Below are 18,237 nucleotides of genomic sequence, written 5' to 3'. Positions count from 1 at the left end.
AAAATGCACCTGATTTAAATGTCACACCTGAACGCTCACATCCTTTTAATTATGTTTGAAATTATGAACATCGCTCAACATCATGAAAATTAAACCTTATTTTCAATAAGCAATCCTGAAAAATATTTGGGGGTGCTTAACTTTTTTTCAGGTGTATATATATATACTTACTGTTTTTTCTTTACATTCATCAAATATTCAGGGTTTCTCTTGTCAATAAGAGCTATCTTCTGTGTTACAAATCTTGTTCTTTCTGAAGGTAAGGCAGTCTGTGATGTACATCATTATACTGTTATGGTGATTTGATCTTTAATATATTTGAGTTTTCTGTAAATAGTTGCATATGAGCTGGCTTGATGATCATCATTTCTAGGAAAGAGAGCTAATCTTTTTCTATTTTGTTGTGAAATATATCGTTGATCATTGTCTGTTCAGATGGTTCATGAATTGTGGAATCTTGTCAACAGAGAGAGACTATATTACAAATGTATTGGTAACATATCTGAGATATCCTGGTTCTTAGAGCAGATGTTTTGAGGGTGTTATCTTTGGAATGTTTCAAGTAGAAGTCACTGAATTATGTTGATGGGTGTCATGTTATAGCTAAGCCTTACAACATGGGGAAAAGTATTCTCTTTTAGAAATAATCCTAGCGTAATGAGGACAAAAAATTTGAGACAGTAGAAACTTAAAACACAGGAGGGTTTAATCAGTAAAGAAACCATCGAGCTATGATGTTTGTGTCCTAGTGTTCTAAAATATTGTTAGCTAGAAAAAAGTCAAAGGCTAGAGATAAAACGCATTGTTAAGTGTTTTTTCAGAAAACTGTAAAAAGAATGTTTTTATTAGATTGCTAATATAAAATGGTAACCTTTAATGGTTGTCAGGTGTTTGGTAAGGAACAATCTCAAAGTGATTACCTTAATTTTGATATGATCACTCACCTTCATACACAGATTATCTATTTTCTTCTTGAAGTCATACTTTACTGCTTGAGAGACTTGCATGCGACCAGCCTTGTGAAACTTCCTCATAAAATGCACATGAAAACACGAGAAGTTGTGCTACTCCATGATGATGTATCTTGTAGCAAAACACTCTATCAATAGGAATGTGATCCATGTGTAATTTTTTAAGTATTTTACTTCAACTGCTTTGTGTTTTGAACCTTTCAATATGAATTTCCAAATTAATGTGAATTTGTTTTTTGCTGAAGTGAGTACAAATATAAGTCACAGTTACCAACAATTTAGGAAGTTCTTTGTTTGTTGAGATTGTGAAAGCCATCACCAAACATGTGGTGGGGGCCCATGTTGCCACCTGGAACTCTTTCTTCTGTCCCTGCCAAACATTTCCCTTCACAGAATTATGAAGCTAAAGTTGAAGAAGGGGAAATGGAGCAATTTTTTCCACCAAATACTTCTCTAGCTAATGTATGTCTTTTGACTTTTCCCATCCATCTTAAATATACCTTCTACCTGTAGTTTATTTTCTTCTCCTGACCAGTTAGTTCCACACCAGGTGTTTCCTTCAGGATTAACTTCACTCCTACTGTTTTATGCCTCATCCTCCTGGCCTTATCAGATAACCCATAGAAGTTGCTGTTCAGATCTACTTTATTCCTCCTTCACACACATAGCTCATAGGACTTAAAGTTTAGAAGTCATTTATTACTCATTAACATATACCAATTAGTATATTATGTTTAGTCATAGCTCATCACTCCTTCATGTAACACATAGATGTCGATATTTTATTCTGGTTGATTACTCCTTAACATGTCCACATATAAGGTAATGTCTGCTCTAGTTCATTACTTCATCACATGCACACATGGAAATTTGTTTTTATCATGGCAGGGATTCACTTGTTATGGGAAAGGACCTTTCTCCAATTGGGGTGTATCCCTCTTTATCCCACTTGCATAAATTAGTTTATTTGACACATGTGAAAGATTATTGTAGATTGTTATAATAGAGTTGGAGTTATGAGTAAGGCAAAAATGGTTTTTGGTTGTGTTATGCAGTTTGTCATATGGCAGAGTTGAGGCAGTGGCTAAATTGAGGTAATCAGTGGACAGAAGTAAAGTGACAATGTTCGACAAACCATGCAGAAGGAAACATCCCATAGCCAGGGTCGCAAAGTGGCTGGGATCTATAAATCCAATGCTGGAAAAAAAAAACTTCTATAGGGCAGGTTCTGAAAAATCTATCTGTTCTATACCCAGGCTGAAAAGAAACACATAAATAAAGTTAAACATATCAGTATGTGCATTATGTGTGTGCAGTTGCAAAGTGTTGTGATGTAATATCTATGTTGATTTAGAGATTAGATATTTGTTGTATGGGAAGATTGTTTTGAGTGCCTGACTTAGTGTGTAGAGATGCTATTAGAGTAGTGGTTTTCAACCTTTTCTTGGTCAAGGAATCCAGCAAGTAGCAGGTAATATTTTCTGGAACCCCATCTTCTCTATCCATTATTTCCTCTTCTTTTATAAACAAACTTATGATAAATGAAGAAGAAAAAACAAATTAGTAATAAGTAATTTATATAACAGCTACACAATTCAATTACAAATTAGTAATAAGAAAAAAAAATATCCATCATTACTTTCACTTACAAAATACCGTGAAATTCTATATTTTGATTTTAATTCCAAATAAAAAATGTTTACAAAAAAGAAGATAAAGATAACTTAAACATTTGTAGAGAAAAATAGCTTTTTAGTGTGAAATTTGAGATTGATTTCTTGGCCAAATCATTGACAGGCACACTCAAAGTTCTTCTTCGATTGATAAAAGTTGTTCTTTTTTTTTTTGACTTTCCATATTAGTAAGAGCATAAGATCAAAATTCACAAAGATAAGTAGTTGAAAATTGGAGCAGAATTGTCACTGCCTTCTTTCTGATGTTGGGATATTCATTTTCAACTCCAATCCAAAATGGATCAAAATCAAGTCCTGAATATTTCAGTTTCAGTGTTCTGTCATGCAGGATATATGTCAACTCTTCTTCTCGTGAGTGAGCTGTTCTGTACTGTTTTGCAAAAATACGTGATTTTGTTGTTTCAGGGTAGCTCTTTACAGCAAAGAAATTATTAAATTCTTACTCCTTTGTTAACAAAAAGTAAGAATACTAAAAGCTGTGCTTTACAACCTATATCTGTGGATTAATCCACTTGAAGTGCAAAGAACTCACACTTTTTAGCTTATCAATAATATTATTTTCAATATCAGGTGACATATTAGTAATTCTACTACCTATGGTGTTGTCAATTTCCCACTGTGCTTCTTTTCCCAAGATTATCTTCACTACTGCTCAACAGGCAGGTAAAATCAGGGATTCAGCAATAATCCAAAACATACATACCTCCGCTGACACTAATAGCTATTTCTCGATTTTCATCTTTACCGTCTAACGTTGTGTTTGCTTGCTCCAGTCTTTACATACCCCCTCCACTGCCCTTGGCAATATCTAATTTGCAAAACTTTACCCTGGCCCTCACACCCCCTCTGTGCAGGTACTGTATATAAGCATTGTATGCAGACAATAAAATCACTTTTTCTCAATAAAGCGCGAGCATTCAGACTAACATTTTGTGATTTACATTTTCTTAGTTTCTGCTTTTTTAATAATTGGGATTTCTTTGTTTTGTTATCCAGAGATATATTTCATTGAATTTGTTTTTTTCCTACAAATATGTTACAAAAAGAAATTGGATATGAATACCCATGTAACAGTTTCAAGTAAAGAGGCTACTCAGATTTGAGATGAGATTGAGTCCTTCATGTGGCCTAGGTGTATTTCTTTGGAAGGTACTGATTTGAATTTTCATTCTTAATTGGGATATTCTGGGGAGAATTTAAACTCCCTGTTTCCTGCTCCTTCTTTCATTAGAGCTTCCTCTCCTGAGGACTCATCTGATCAGTCACCTTCTGCCCCTTTTTCTTTGTGAAGTTTTGGAGATACAACCAGTTGCTTTTGAGTCTACCCCTGCTTTGTTGTCCAATCGTTCTCAAAGGGATTATTTAGTTTTCCTCCTTCTCCTGATATTGCTGTGCATGCAGGAAGGTTTGCAACACAATTATGTGAAGGTGTTGCTATGCCTTCCCTCCCTCGTTTATCGGAACAACATGCCCTGTCGTATCATCATCAGGATGATATATATTTGGACACTCAAAGGTTGAATCCGATGTTGGATCTATGGGGGGTGCCAAGTATGAACCTGTTATCTCTCTTAACAGGTCACAGTTTTCATGGATTCGTTTGACTCTTACTACTGTTTTAAGATACTTTTCTTCCCTTCAACTTTTGTCTGAGGCCTATCACCAATTGCCTCAACATATTGATGATGAACTGGGCCATTTACTGGTCACTGTTATGACATATTTGTCCTCTTCAGGACTTGCCTTGGTGTTGTTGTTGGTCTGTTGCTGGGACTTGTTGAGTCATGATGCATTTTTGGAGGGTATTCACTTACCTTATGCTTTTTGAGATTTCTGGGAAGGACCTTTTCTTCGGCCTTATTTATTTGCTGGAATTCCAGAATCTTTAGAAGCCAGAGTTAATATAGCATGTTTGCAGTCTTCTTTATCGTCTTTGGCTGCTCAACCCTATTCTACTTCCATTTGTACTTCTGCATGTTCATATCCTCATGTCTCAAGGTCCCCTCCTTCCACTCCTCCTTCATTGGTTCTCTTAATCATTTCTGTCCTTATTCTCGGGAGATATTTTGCGGGCCAGTATGTGGACTTGACCCGACACGTTCATATCTCATTATCTTCAAGATCTGACAGTTTCCTCTTCGAAGGGACTTCATCTTTCCCCCGTGGCTGTGTTGACTACTAGATTTAACAGGTTGGTGAGTAATGTGTTATCTGACTTACAGTTATTATTCCTTTCTCTTCTAGGGTCCCTATTGGTTTTTTTTTTTTTTGCTCAGTCGGGTATGCTTGTATTTAAGTTCTGCACAAGCAACTTTTATATCGGTTCCTGGTTGCAATGAGCTCTGTCGAGATGAGATGTTCCATAAGACCATATGGATGCAATTCTGGATGGTGGTATTATATTACAATGTTTTTGATGGACTGCTACTCATGGACTATTATGAGTAAAGCAAAGGGGATTTTGCCAATCCCTGCTGATCTTAGAGCTGAATCAGTCGAGATCAGTTTGCTTTTAAAAATTAGGGAACGTGGTTCACCTGTTGTACTGTCTCTGGAGACCTGTTCCTCAGGACTCCCCAGTGCTTATGTTCCCCCCTTACATCTACTAGTGGAGCTCGGGAGTCCTTACCAGACTCAGTTCCTAGTTGCTGGGGTGTTGGACAAAGAATTTGTGTTTGGAGTGTTGAGTTTTCTTCACTCTTGGAGAAGAGGGTGAAGTTGGGGATCCTCCTACCTGGCTGTCCCTGGAAGTTTTTCCCAGATGTTGGTAGGAGCAGGACCAACCTATGCAGAAGCCTACTCATAAAACCAGACCAGATTTGAAGCTTAGCTATCCGGTGGAGGGTGCTTGGACCCTCTTTTGAACACTGTCAGGTCTTATGTTGTTCATGCAGGGGGTCCACTATCTCCTCGTAAATCCAAATGCGGTGTGGTCCCATCTTTGGCCCTTGGTGGAACAGTGTTCCATATCCTCTCCTTAATTTAATGGGTAAGCAGAATTCTTCTTGCCCACTTGGTGGGGGAGTAAAGACAACTGTTTGTAAATCCAGACTGGATGAGTTCTGGACTTTGGTGGAATATGGCATATGATCCCATCAATCCAGACCTGGGATGTTGCCTTTTGGACTTCTTTAGGTTGATCAGAAGGGTTGTCCACTTTGTTTTTGCTTTCTTTCTTTCATAAATTCGGTAGTTTGAAACACATCATTCTGTAGTTATTAGTGTCAGTGGAGGTATGTATGTTTTGGAAGTTATCATTTTCCTAAACTGAAAATGTATTTCCAAACATACTTACCTCTGCTGTATTAATATATGGGCTTTCATTTCTTTAGCAGTGAGATCAGCCACAAGATAACTTGCCTCTTGAGCTTTATCACTTTGTCTTTTCAGATGCTGAGGCTTGGTTTTTTTCCTAGCTCAGAAGTCTCATAAAATATTCCTCATTTTTGCGGGCTAAGTGTCCATGTTTACTTGAAAAGTGCCATTGTAACTTGGATGGTGCCATGGCAGTGTTTGCCAGCCTTTCTCCACAATGAATACACAGTGGTAGAGGGCACTAAATAGATAGCTCCCAATATATTAGTGAACTTTGCATTGTTGTAAGGTTGTGCTGCTAGTACTTGATTTTACTGAATTTTCTTGACTTTCAAAATGTGCCACTTCTTCAATTTGATTGATTGATTGAGGTTTCTTACTAAGAAACTTATTCATTTCTTTTAAGCTACTTTGCAGAAAAAATCTGTTATAATATTTTTTAAACCAATACTTTATTTATTTAGGATAACAGACCAAAAATGCACAGCATAAAATAATAATAAACCCTAAAAACAACACTAGGACAGTAAAATTGGGTATAGCTAGCTCAAAAACAGGTGTTGACCTCAATTAAATAGGTATCACATTAGAGCTTTTCTTTAAATTTTGCTACATATTATGGTCAATCATGACTTCAGGTCCTGAAATGCCATTGGTCAAGAAAATGACACATCGTGTACTAAAAATGACTAATCTACATATATGAAAATATTCCACTAAGAGTGGTTGTGAATTTGGGACAACAAAGGAACTGCATCAACTGCAAGTAGGTTTGTGACAGGAAAACACTGGAACCTCATTTAGAAGTTGGATTTACATCCCCATAAGAATGAGAAGCTCACTTTAATAGTTAGGATAAAAAAACATCTGCTAGTTACAGAATTTGTGGAACCCCAGTTGAAAAATACTACATTAGAGTGTTTCTTGTTCCTGCTTTGTGATGGTAGTTATTTGTGAGGGTTGTTAGTCTATCATTGATTGGGGACAGACTGCATATTTTATGTATGTACTTAATGGGAATAAACCTTGGGGCTAATCTTAGAATTCTGTTTTGCTGTAATTGAAGTATGTTACAAATGCTTTGGGGCATGTTGAAAGTGACTTGGCAACCATATTCAATTACTGAGCAGGTATATGCTTTGTAAATTTTCAAATTGTTGGGGGGTTTATAACCTTTGTTTTTTCCTGCTATGAGTGTCAGAAAAGTAATTTGTTTACTGGTGGATTTATTTATGTTTTTGAAATGTTAAATCCCAGTGAGGTGGGTGTCACAAGTAATACCAAGAAACTTGGTGCAGAAGCATATTTTTTTACCTGATTTTAGTATTTTTTAATATTTTGAACTGTTTGTTTAAACTGGAATGAAAGATAACACTCTGAGTTTTAAATGGGTTAAGTAGTACTCACCAGTCATTTCACCAGCTGATGATTACATCTAGAGATTTTTAAACTCTGTCAGTAGCTGTTTGCTAAGTACTCAATACGCTCCAAACAGCAATATCATCAGCATATTGTGAGAAATATGTGTTAGGTCAGGAAACAGTATGTTGTTCACAAACAGAATATAGAGGAGTGGGGAAATGACTGAGCCTTGCAGAACTCCTGCTGAGATGTTGAATGATTTTAACAAAGTATTATTTATTTTTGCTACAGTTGATCAGTTTGGTAGAAAATTTGAGATCCATCTGATTATTATATTGTTTACTTTCATATCATGAAGGTGGTATCTGATGGCATTTTGCCAGCTGGTATCAAAGGCTTTTTTGACATCTATGAATACAGCTAAGGTTACTTGGTTATCGATAAAGGACTTATAGACTGATTCTGTGAGTCTAGATAGGTGATCTATGGTTTATCTTCCTTTGTTGGAAAAGTTTTGGATGTTTTTTGATAGCTACGAATACAGCTAAGGTTACTTGGTTATTATCAAAGGACTTATAGACTGATTCTGTGAGTCTAGATAGGTGATCTATGGTTTATCTTCCTTTGTTGGAAAAGTTTTGGATGTTTTTTGATAGCTACGATTACAGCTAAGGTTACTTAGTTATTATTAAAGGACTTGTAGACTGATTCTGTGAGTCTGGATATGTGATCTATGGTTTGTCTTCCTTTGCAGGAAAAGTTTGGGATGTTCGGAAGTAGGTTGTTGTTTTCATTAAAAAGAAGTAATCAGTTGGATACTATCCATTCTAGGAGTTTGCTTAAGCAGCTTAGAAGATTGATTGTTCTGAAATTTTTGGGGTTGGAGCTGTTTGATGTGGTTTTAGGGATGATTATAATAGTGGCTTTTTTGCATGAGTCAAGTTAACATTCTGTTAATAGTGATAAGTTTATAATGTTGAATAAGTACATTAGTAGTTTATCTGATGCATTTTTGAGAATTATGTATTATGTATGTGGTTTTAGGGATGATTATAATAGTGGCTTTTTTGCATGAGTCAAGTTAACATTCTGTTAATTGTGATAAGTTTATAATGTTGAATAAGTACATTAGTAGTTTATCTGATGCATTTTTGAGAATTATGTATTAAATATCGTCATGTCCAAGGAATGAGTTTTAAGAGATTTTATTTTAATTTTTAGGTTACTTTTGGTGATTTTTTCTTTTAGACATGTCAGTGTTATTGATGAATATAGTTTCATTGATATTAGTAGCTGGAAATTGTGGAATGTATAACTCCAGCCTTGTAGAGGTGTGATTGTCAACCTTTTGTTTGAGAGGTTGACTAAAGGAAGGAGAGTTGGTGTCTGAGAAGGAATTTGAATAGTAGTCAGCGAGTAGGTTGGCTTTGTCAATGTCAGTCTTGGTAACTGCTCAATGTGATGAAACAAATTATTATTTTCATCAGATGAAAGTGATCTGAAATTTTTACAGAATTCTTTTGATTGATTGTGTTTATTTCCTAATAAGTTATGAAAATGTGGCCAGTTGTCAATTTTTAAGACTTCGATCTTTCTTTTCATTAGCACATGCAGCCAATTGATTTGAAGTTTGAGTGCAGTGTCATGAGTTGTCATAAATAATCTTCTAAATCACCTTTGTTCAAGTGTTAGATGGTGTATTTCAGGAGTAAACATCCAGTTGTGAAGTGCAGAACCTTTACAGGTGAAAGGGATTATTGTCTGTGTAGTCTTGGAAATGACTTTAGTAATATCATTTACATAAGCATCTAGGTCATCTTTACAGGAAGCAGTGTTGGCTGGATTGAGTAAGTGTGTTGAAACTTTTCCGGTCAGTCTTGGTGTAGTTATTTACTGGTGGTAGTTTGGTTAATCCAGATGTTTTGTTTGTTGATTTGTTTTGTAAAGGAAATTGGTTGCTAGACACTGCAGGGTGTACTAAGAAGTTCTAGAACATAGTTAAAAGTGTAGTGGTGATTATCATTATAATGGATCAGTGTGTTGTCATTTATGGCATGCATGTTGTTGCTTTCAAGAAGCAAGTAAAGAGCTAATCCTCTAGAGTTAGTACAAAGGCTGTGAAAGTTAGTGTGGGGAGACATTAAAGTTTCCCACAATAAATGGTATGGGCTGTCTATTCAAACAGATTTGCAAATACCTAATGTCAAGTGGTTTACTTGGAGACAGTGGTGGACTGGGTCTAAAATTTCTACTGGGAAAACTTGTAAAAGGGCCCACTTAATCCCAAAACGTAGTCAAAGGAATCAAATAAAAGTAAAGGTTTTAAGCAAATAAAATGTTACATATATTCAATATTGTTGTATTTATTTATGTTAATGTGTGCCTAATACAAATACTAGAAAATTTTAATAATCTTATAATAAAAAGAAAATCTCAATCATAGAACAACCAATCCGAGTAATTTACAAACCATAATTTGAAATTGTTTTCAAAGTATAATTAAAATTGGAACATGTGCTTTTTTTAATGTGTGCACATATCACTAAAACAGTCAAAATTCTGTAATTTACAAAGCACAAATCACCCAGACAGCAAGCAATCTAGAAAACTGTGTCAATTTTTTCACAAGGAAAGGAATAATATCATCCACAGCAATTTCAGAAAGTAAATCTTTTTCGATGCCCATCAGCATAAAAGTTTCAAGTAGCTCATTTGATAGCGAAGGTTTTTACAATTTTCAACTTACTGAATGTGCATTCGCAACTGACTTGTGTGAACGACAGGGTCAAAAGATGTTTGTAAGCTAAGAACAAATTCGAGTATGCAGATGCGTGCAAATACTTAAATAGGATACGGAAACAGTAAAGCAGGCACTTCCTACACGATATTCCAGAAGTGCAACGTGAACCTGAAATTACATCAAAGTGAGTTTGAAGTATCTGTTCTGATTCTAGGTGTCTGGTTGTTGCAAACTCTTCATTAAAATTTTTCGAAAGGCTGTTGAAGGTTAGGATGAAAGACTGCAATTCATTGCTCAGTTCCTGCTTGCCCAAACCAAGACGATTGCATATGTTTTTCAGTGCTTCTGGTGGCAATCCATCTTCTTTGAGTTCTTGGAAACGACGTGGATCAAAACACGCTGTGTCAGTTACAAGTTCACGGTTGTTAGAAAAATGTCCAATAATACTCGACGAAACACTTCCACCCTGTAGCGACCCACTGAATCATCACTTCTTTCATCCGGGGAATCATCCCTCTGGAGTTCACCAGGCATTCATCTCTTTTTTTTGATGTTCTCATCTTTTTGGATTCCCCTTCTTTTGCAAAATTAGTTTCTTCATCATCGTCAAACATTTGATTTGCTGCCTCAATGAAATTTCTGAGCACCATTATTTCCAGTGATAGACCATCACTTTGGGGCCCACCGGGAAATTTCCCGGTATCCCGGTGGGCCAGTCTGCCACTGCTTGGAAAATAATACATGGCCAGGAAGGAAATAGTTTGTATATTGTTAATGTGTAGGTTGCAAAAGATTCTGTCGTTGATCTTTGAACTTATTTCTGTGAAATGCAATGTGTCACACTTTGTTTGAAAATAATTGCAATTCCTCTATCATCATTGGTTACAGTTCTAGTGTATGACTTAAAGCCAGGAATGTTTATATTTGTGTCTTCTTTTACAAGAGTTTCAGCTGTGATGATTATATCAGCTTCGATGTTGCTTTTTAAAACGAGAATTTCGATTTCAAGTTCAATTAATTTTGTCCATTCGTAATCTATTATAGATATTCTTTGAATGTTTTATTTCACTGTTTTTCTTTTCATTTCAGAAAAAGTTAAATGAAAAACTTCTGTAATTCTCTGTATATTTATTTTAATGTTTTCAGTGTAAAATCTAAATGTTTATGTAATGTATTGTGCAGTTAAGTAATTGTAGTCCAATGAGTTCTTGGTCCAGGAACATTTTGTAATTATATCAATGTATAATAAACCTCATTGCTTTTCTATGTGTGTGTGTAGCGTGGTAAGTTGAACAAATAAAACCAGTCATCTCTTGAACATAATCGTATCAGTAGTTGTTTAACGTAATAATGAAATAATCAAACTTGTTATGATAATTTGAATTTAATGCCATAGCAGTCCTAATGTGAACCAATTCAATGTCTAGTAACTTTTTTATTAATTGCATTAGACAAGGACATCTATAGGAAGGGTTGAGGCTAGGTTGAAATCACAGATACATCTTATAAGATGCTAGAAACACCCCTAATAAATAAGTTGAACATATTTACCACTTCCTCATTAAAAATAAAATTGTATTCCATAATACTTACCTCCTCCCACACAACAGCTATTACTCAACTGTTAGGGAAGGTAAGTATTAAGAGAAATACATTTAAGAAAATGTTAACTTGTGCAATGCAAAGTCACAAACTTCACTATTTATGTAAGTTTTCTGTAATCTCCAGTTCAAAGGAATGTAATTATTCTTTTCATTTTATTTTCTCTTCCATTTACATTAAAAATTATCTTCTTTTAAGTTTAAGATAAAATAAAGTCAGATAGGTTATAACTTAACCATATATTTTACAGTTTTTCTTTCCATAATGTAAGTTTTGATAAATAAGGAAACAGGAAGAGGTAAACCAGTTTAACTTCATCAATGTCATATGACCTGTATGTGAGACAGAAATGACTTCTCTCTCCAGGTTGAGTATAAATAATGAATAAGCCGTGACTCACAAGTTTGTCCATCTCTTAGGAACCTCTATAGTGCAAGCTAGATTGAAAAGAGAGACCATCTAATACAAACAAAACAGTTGTTATATATGTTGAGATAAGACACAGTTTGCTCCAATATACTTTAATTCATAAATCATTATATATTTGTTTTAATACTCTTGGCTTCATAATTACAATTAAATCATTTACCTTTTGAAACATTCATCTCCTCAAAAGTTAATATTTTTTTTCTTTCTTGTAATACAAATAAACACTTAATGGCTGAAAAGATTTTGGGTTTCCATCTGGACTTATGAAAAGAGTTGACATTTTGATTAATTCTGGTTTCTTATTCTCTGTCTCTCTGACTTATTATGCTAGCTAGGAACAAGATTTCATAGTGTGCTACTTAACCATAGTAACATGGGTGATTCTCATTCATTATGCTTGCACACTATCCCATAGAACCCACACTAAAATACATACCAACTGAACTCTGATAAACTTTTAAATTGGTCTTATTTGTGCCAAAAGGGACTTAGTTGTGATTTTAATCAGTTTTCAACAGTGCTAAATGTTTATCTCAACAAACACCCACACTTGTAGAAATTGATATGTGCTTAATTTATATCCTCGAGTTCTTGCATTTCACAGCTGTTTTTTTTGGGGGGGGGACTCCATCTATGGCTATTTAGAGGTTTTGTTGCACTTAATAGTGACATTTAACAATTTAATTATAATGACATAACCATGACTCATGATATACAAACCCTTTCTTATAAGCAGGTCACAGTTGTTTTTGTTTCTTGAAACTCTGTCCCAGGTTTCATTTAATGACTCTACTGCACATGGCCAAACAAGCAATGTGCTTATTCCACTTGATTAGCAATTAACCCATTCATAGGCATAGTTAACTCATTAAATTGCACTTAACCTTTCCTTAAGTAGCATGTATTCACTGTCTCTACTCTTTCTTACAAAGCCAATTGTTACAGAAAAAACTGGTTTTCTTTGTGTAATGTTCAAAGTTATTTCATTATCACTTTAGTTCTCATTTATTAAGTTCCCTATTTATTACTCAACTTATATCGTACCTCCTCCCCTTTCAATCTTAGAAAATTGTACTGAAACTCAGATTGTTCTTGAATTTTTTTATTGCTGTTCTTCATCAATATGCATGTTACTACTTTTACCAAGCATAGTGTTGTTAGGAGTATTTAATATATTTATTACAGTAGCTTGTTCTTTCATGTTATTCTAACTGTGGAATGCTGCTTTCTCATTTAACTTTTTTTTCTTATGTCATCATCTCAAGTGAAGTCCCAAGTAGAAGTTTTAAAATTTTTCCTGATGCATCAATTAATCCTTTTTTTTGTTATTTGTGGTTAATGATACCTTATCCTTGACATTATACAGTATACCTTCACTGTACAGAGACTCGTTATATGGAAATTTGTGATAATTGAACTTCTAAATTAAGTAACCAATTTGTTATAGAGAAGGCTAAAATTCATTTCTATGAATTTTGAACCTCTAATTTATAAAGTTTATATTCTACTAGCTTATGAACCCATGTGATCCATGTTGAGAGGTCTTTTGCAATAAAATTTTATTGTTGTTCCTGTTTTATGCAATTATTTTTTTAATATTATTACCTTGCCTCCATGGTTACTATTTGTAAATAGTTGATAATATTGTTGGTCCATTTTATTGTTGTTCCTGTTTCATGCAATTATTTTTTTTAATCTTATAACCTTGCCTCCATGGTTACTATTTGTAAATTGTCAGTAATATTGTTGTTCCTGTTTAATGCAATTATTTTTTTACTTTTATAACCTTGCCTCTATGGTTACTATTTGTAAATAGTCATTAATATTGTTGTTCCTGTTTAATGCAATTATTTTTTTTACTTTTATAACCTTGCCTCTATGGTTACTATTTGTAAATAGTCAGTAATATTGTTGTTCCTGTTTCATACAATTATTTTTTTACTTTTGTAACCTTGCATTCGTGGTTACTATTTGTAAATAGTCAGTAATATTGTTGTTCCTGTTTCATACAATTATTTTTTTACTTTTGTAACCTTGCATTCGTGGTTACTATTTGTAAATAGTCAGTAATATTGTTGGTCCATTTCATTGTTCTTTCTATGAGCAATAATTAAATTTTTTTATCTTTTATTTTGTAATTATCATTATAGCAAATGTATGACGTATATACAAATTTTTTAATAATTACAAATATAAACTTAATATAAGTGCGTCTGTCTTGAAAGTATGTATAAATAATGTGTAAATAGACTGTAAGCCCCATCAGTACCACTAGTAGTCACCTCTGCTGACTGGGGTGTAGAACTATGAAATCTATACATATTAATAGAAAAGTACCTTTTTCTTGACACATCCAGCATCATTCCTAGTCAATGGTGTATGATGTTCCATTCCATGCATGATACAGTTTGTTGCTTCATTCTACTTTGCTTTTGTCCAGAACACATGGTTTTTCTTGCGGGTGCTGATATTATGTGTTGTATTATATTATTTGTATGGAAGAGAAGTTGATACCAGGTTTTAAGGCTGCCAAAAATCAGTTAATACTTCTTTTTTGGGCAATGCTGAGGGTGATTCAAAATCAAGTCCTTATTGGTCTATCATTCCAAAACTCCCAAGGCTCTAAATGACTACCCTAAGTCATACTTACATTTGATTTGGCATTTAAACAGGAAGGCTTAAGTGACTTTGCAATTATTTCACAAGTGGTTCATTAATTTTACAATGATTTAAGTACAAACACACTAACAAAACCTTTAACAATGGAAATTAAGTAATAAAATTATTTTTTACAATATTCAGATATACCCCTTAGAAGGGATATTCTAACACACTATGCAGATAAATAAACTAAGATATATAATGAAACCCCTAAATAAATCAAAACATATAAGGAGAACCCTTCAATATTACAATGAATAGCAGTATAAGCAATTTAACACCAAATAAATAGATGCACCATTAAAAAAAAAGTTTTTCAAAATTTGTATTAAAACTCAAAATGCATAGTAAACATTTGAATTCCTAACACTCATAAATAAGAAAACAACACACTGTATAGAGGGTTTTACCTCTCTTAGAGAAAATATGCAATTTTTTTCATTTAGGGACAATATTACTGCCAACTTCAAAAATAGTAAAAAAAGCCTAAACACTACCCAACCTTCAAGAGTTGTACCATCTTTTCTGCAGCCCAATTTGATTTTGAGAAAGTTATTACCATAGGGGCCAAACTAAAAGAGTTGAAGATTCTATTTACATAACCATTCGTTTGTTTTAGTCTTCAAAGAGCAGGGAACGTCTGCAAGGTAGAGGTCTCTGCCAGTTGGAGATTCCTATACATAACCTTCTCTTCAACCATACTTCACCTCGTAATTGAATACAGGCTGATCAAAATCTGGTCAGTTTGCCTGATCTTGTAACCACCATTTAACTGGGAAACTTTACGTACTATAACTCTGAATGTACCAAATGTATTCTATGAAATTTGACAAGCTTTTAGTAAACATTTGTTGTACTCAAGAATTTGATTTTATTTGTTTGTAGTTAAGCATAAAGCTTAACAATGGGAGACTTTACACAAGAGATCAGATTTTGTAATCAACTATTTTTACTAAAGATTCTATGTGAATTTTCATTTGAATACATCATTTGTTGCCACATTTTCAGTTTACATATGTTTATAATTTCAAATTAGTCTTTTCACATTTGTTTTCTTTTAATTCTATAGTTTTAATGCCTGACTTATACAATGTAAGCAATATATTCATCTATGAAAAGCAATGCATCACAGTGGGAACAATTAACAGATACTTGAATACTGACATACTGAGCAGTGTAAACTAGGTGAATGTTAGCACTCAGAACACATAATAAGCCTAGCCTAACTTTTTCCAGGAATTTAGTTGTTCAAATAAAACTTCATGTACTTTTCAAGTGTGCATTTTAAGATAATTAGTCACTACAATATAAAGTCCCAAAACTACTTGCATTGAACTGGCTTTCTAACTAAGCTATAGATAGGTTAAAGTTTGTTACTGATAGAAGCAACAACCTTCATCAACACAGATCAAGCACTTTGTCTCCACTAACATTTTTTACCAATGGTTTTAACCTTGATATAAGAGACAAATTGTCATTTCTTGATTATAAACATACCCATAAAATTAGGACACATGGTTTAGAGAACTGACTTGAAGTTATGAAAGATAAGCTGGGCTTCTCGGGTGGGTTGGAAAAATTTATTGTTATGTCAGGAAATAGGGAAGGTAGGAGGTTTAAACTGTATGTTTGCACATGTTGTTACTGATAGATTTTGTTTCTAATTGGTTAGACACTATAAAAGCTATAATATTGAGGTTATACAGTGTAAAATGGAGAATTGAGAACATGCATGTCATATGACATACGGAAGTGGAGATTCAGAATATTTTTAAATATTTCCTTTTGAAATTAAAACTTATATAATATAAAAATTAATTTGAATTATCAACTATATTTTGATGCTAATGTTATTGACATATATTAATAAACTTGTTTAATTAAATTTTTAATGTAACACAAATGTCATGACATGCACACTTGTGAAATTGACTGAATTAATATGGAACAGTTAATCACACTGTTGCTAGTAAGAGGATTCTGTCCTAAATATGATAGATTAGGAAAAGCATGATAAATATTTTCATTCATTCCAAATCTAGGAATTTATAAATATTTATTTAACTTCCATATAGATCATTCAAACAGGAACTCTGAAGTGTTGATGTTAACTAACATGTTAAGGAGAAACACATTACACATTTTCATGATAATCAACCACTTGAAGTAAGAAGACAACTGATCTCATAAATAAATGGGCCAAGCACAGCCCTGTGGTTAGCATGCTGGACTGTTGAGCTGAAGTTCCATGGTTTGATTCTTATTACAACGAAAAAAATTGTGCTCTACACTTGAGACCAGGGGTGTGCTACAACAGTGATGGTAAATGTTGACTAACTACCTTCCTTCTAACCTACTACTTCAAAATTAAAGACAGCCCTCAAATAGCTTTGCTTGACGATTCAACAAAGTAACAGAATCTCTTAACATTAATCCAGGAATTATTAGCTGAAGGTAACGTTGGTTATTGTGGCAGCATCTTTCACTTTATGCTTTCAATGCTGTATAGAATCTAGAAGAAACTTTTTCTAATTTGTTAAATTATGACACATCATTATTTCATCTTCAAGATCTTTTCTCAAGGTGCATGATTACTTTGTTGACATTGATATCTTAATCAGTTGATTTAATTAGACCAATAAAGATGTGTATAGGAGTTCATTAAAATTTTCTATTATGTATTTACTAATAACTACATTTTTCACATCCATATTTTAATTTTAGATATAAAGGCCTATTTGAACATCTCTTCTGAAAATCATTTTGCTGGTAATTATGTTTTAACACAAGAAGATCCCTTTATGGAAACAGAAGTAAAAAAACGTCAGAAATTAAACACTGATATATTTGGAAAAACAAATTTAATTGGAAATAACCTAAAACAATATTGTTACGTCTCTGTTTGTTAATTAACTTTCCGTAACTTCGTTCCGACGAAACTTTAGCGACACAAGTCCTTACTTAATAAAACTGGTTTATTCTTTCCGAATATAACTTTACCGATACACTCACCTTCAACAATCGAGCTAAACAAACGCTGTAACGTCTCTCGTGCTCTCTGACTGCAGTTCAATCACTCACTGTCTACACACACACATTACACTACCCTCTTTTATATACCCGACTACCCTATATCTAGTAAATACTAGAGCATTCCCCAAAGTACAGGATAGTTCTAGAAACTAGACGGCGCCACACCAGTCACATGACCTCGATGACGCAACACTGCCCCCTCCTTAGTATTGTTCGTCCCGAACAGTTGCCACTTACAATAAACCAATAACAATTAACAATAACTTAATTAAATGTACAGAATTACAATCACAAAATTACAATTCAACAAAGTCTCTTAATTTTACGGGACGTGTCTTCTTCCGTACTGGTCTCCGTCTCGTTGGCTTCTGCTTCACCTGGGGTTCATCTACTTCATCAGGAAATGTCCTATCATCGGAAACAGTCACAT

At 33.9% G+C, this 18,237-nt stretch overlaps 1 protein-coding gene and 1 long non-coding RNA gene across 2 annotated transcripts in view; both read left to right on the top strand.

Annotated features, from left to right (window-relative positions):
- LOC106467324 (zinc finger protein 91-like) overlaps positions 1–18,237 on the top strand; it is a gene marked incomplete at its 5' end in the record, with an annotated part of 66,014 nt that overhangs the window by 3,418 nt on the left and 44,359 nt on the right. The window lies entirely within an intron of this gene.
- Positions 171–11,348, top strand: LOC111087744. Its single transcript, XR_002612398.1, has 2 exons — positions 171–5,377; positions 5,660–11,348. It is a non-coding gene; the product is annotated as an uncharacterized LOC111087744 (long non-coding RNA).

This window comes from Limulus polyphemus, unplaced genomic scaffold (assembly GCF_000517525.1).
Source record: "Limulus polyphemus unplaced genomic scaffold, Limulus_polyphemus-2.1.2 Scaffold2569, whole genome shotgun sequence".
In the NCBI taxonomy this organism is placed as follows: Eukaryota; Metazoa; Arthropoda; class Merostomata; order Xiphosura; family Limulidae; genus Limulus; species Limulus polyphemus.
This window is presented reverse-complemented; position numbering and strand designations above follow the sequence as displayed.